Source organism: Perognathus longimembris, chromosome 13 (assembly GCF_023159225.1).
Source record: "Perognathus longimembris pacificus isolate PPM17 chromosome 13, ASM2315922v1, whole genome shotgun sequence".
NCBI classification, from domain to species: Eukaryota; Metazoa; Chordata; class Mammalia; order Rodentia; family Heteromyidae; genus Perognathus; species Perognathus longimembris.
The window spans coordinates 5,692,206-5,695,041 of record NC_063173.1 but is presented as its reverse complement, the minus strand read 5'-3'; the positions used below and the strand labels follow the sequence as shown (position 1 = coordinate 5,695,041).

The 2,836-nt window shown below is 51.0% G+C and overlaps 1 pseudogene; it reads left to right on the top strand.

The window, feature by feature from the left end:
• Positions 1-273: 273 nt before the first annotated feature.
• LOC125361968 lies at positions 274-1,486 on the top strand (annotated as a pseudogene).
• Positions 1,487-2,836: the final 1,350 nt, after the last annotated feature.

Genomic DNA, 2,836 nt, shown 5'->3' with positions numbered 1-2,836 from the left:
CTTGTCCTCCTACTTGCCAGCGCTTCCCTGGCTCGAGTTCATCTGCAGCAGTCTCTGTGGGACCAGAGCAGCCCCAAGAGTTGAAGATACTGGAAATCCATCTGGCTCCACCTTTTTACTAAGCCAGAGGATGTCACCAGTGGACACAAGAGGTTGAAAGCATCTGACTTGACTGCAAACCTGGTGTAACTTACTTCTGTTTCTGTAAGTTGGAGCCAAAGAGCACAATGAGTATGGGAGCAGAGGTAGATGAGGAGGCCCACTGTTCTCAAGATGGAGGGAAAGCGCTGTGGTGGAACAGTAAGTTCTAGACAAGCCCGGAAGCGAACTCGGGAAGCCACCCCTGAGGTTTCCTTGGATGCGGAACCCATAGAACTTGTGGAAACTTGTGGAGATGAAATTGTGGACTCACCTGGGAATCTTTAGAACCAGTGGTTGTCAACCTGACCCACCATGACTCTGTGGTGAACGTTGACGAAAGGAGGAGGCCAAGGAGGAACGCAAGAAGGCTGCGCCAAGACCACGCTGACAGCTGTGGGGTGAGCGGTGGTGATGAGGAACTGTCCAGGGACAGGGACGTGTTTGTGACCACTCACACTCCCAGAAGTGCCAGGGACGAGGCAACCACAGGACCCGGGCCCTCTGGTGCTGTCAGTGGTCCATTCTGCATGGATGGATACTCTGAGATTGTGCAGAACAGTCGTCTGATTGTGTCTACAGAATGTGGCCACGTCTTCTGTAGCCAGTGCCTCCGTGATTCCCTTAAGAATGCTGATACTTGCCCAACTTGTAGGAGAAAGGTCAGCCACAAACGGTACCACCCCATTGATCTATGAAATGGTCAGAGCTGCTCAGGAGAGAGCAACGGACCAGACAGACAGCCACTTGGGCTCTCCACATGGTATCTGCCTCCAATCTCCTGAGCTCAAAAGGACTGTTTCAAAACCAACCACGGATTTGAAAACTGCTCTTTGGTTTCCAACACCCTTAGATCCTTCTGTTATCCTGTCGGATGCTTTGGAGCTGGATCCAGGGCCCTCCCAGCCCACTGTGCATCTTGATCCACTCCTCTTGAGTGGGGGAAAAGGAGACAGGCATGATTCAGGTGAGCTTTGTGACCCCAGCCTCTTTCTGGAGCCTATGTATTTGCCAAGAAGTTTCCCCTCATGGGAACGCTTGTCCCAACTCTCCTGAGTGTGGGACCTTTCCAGACATCTGCCAGTCGACCAGTCTGCTACACAGTGACGCAGCCAGACACGGGCCATCTGGCTCAAAGTCTAACCCCTTTTTTCTTGCTTCCCTTGAGAGTCAGAGGTGACCTGTCATTCTGCCTGCACCCTACCATTGATGTGCAGTGTTTTCTGCAAACCAAGAGGACCTCTTCAGAGCAACCTGTTTCCTAAGAACAAGAAAGTGCAATAAAGCCCGCTCTTCACCTGCTCTTGGGCAGCGCAGGTGATGTAGCACTGCTCATGTCCTCAGCCCAGCGTCGCCCCTTCTCTGTCCACCAACTGTTCTCAGGAACCTTAACCATGTTCCAACGTTACTCACCTGGCCCAGGACATGCAAGGCCAACAGGGCAGTCGTGTTTGGATGTCCCCGCTTCTGATAAAAATACGTCCTGTGTGGGCCACATGCCCTGCCGTCCTCATTTCCCGCTGCCTAAGCCCTGCCTGTACGTAGGTAGTCGCAGGAGTTGGTGGCAGTCATTGTGTACTTCTCAGCCGCTCACTGTCCATACATTTCCCCAAGTCACTGGTGCCCAGTAACAGACGTCAGCCCCCTGACCTGACAGGTCCCTGGGCTTTCTCCCCTCCCCTCCCTCCCTCCTGGTTGACACTTCAGAAGCTGCTCTTCTGGCCAATTGGGTTTTGATCCGCTGGGCTCTAGACTGCGCCATCTATTTGGGTCAAAGTATGGTGGTTCTGCTCCACTCTACAGGTGTGGGAACCTTGGGTTCTCTGGAAGGCCTCAAGGTGATCATATTGTCTCCAAGAGCACCGGGCATGCGGCAGCGTACAGGGCAGAAGACTTAAGGGCGAGCTAGCTCTCACTCCACCCTCTCCTTCAGAGGGCAAGCCAGACCAACAGCCTTTTGGTGTGTGACATTGTTAAGGTGGGAAAGGGACCACTTGGGGCTTTGTTAGCAATAGCGACCTTCGGTTTACCTTTCTGAAGGAGCAGGGATTCAGCACAGCATTCACTTTAAATGAGGCTGAAGGAGAATTCCTCCTCTAGAAAAAAGTTTCTTTTCATGCTCACTTTTTAGCTGTTTGACCTGTTTCCACTTAGTTTGAGTGGGAGTAGTGAGGGGAGGGCGTCCCTCCTGCCGGGGGGCCCAGGTCTGCCTTGGGCTTGGACACCATGGCTCTCGGTTCCCTCTGGGCTTCATGAAGTGCTCTTGCTGGGTCCTCACGATCCCAGACTCCAGGAGCCGAGGCCACCCCGCAGCCAGTGACCTTTCAATATGGCAACACCTGGAGAACATCTTGCTTTATGTTTAATCTTCTAAAACACCTTACGTGGTGGATTATAGAAGCTGTATTCATCCTAAATTAAGTTGAGGAAAAGGTGTTTAATTCTATTAATCAAAAAGTGCAAACCAGGTAAAGGTGGGTATGAAAAAATTCCTTTTCCTTTCCTCAATCAGTGTACATAGTTCAGCTCTTTGTTACATTTAACTATGCCCGTGGACGTCAGTCTGTCTTTAACACTGCTCTGCTCGAGTTAAAGATGGAAATAAACCATTAATTTGAAAAAAAAAAAAAAAACCAAACCCAAACCCCAAGGCTGAATTATTTTACCAGTCTGTTAGTCACGTGGTGTGTTTTTGACA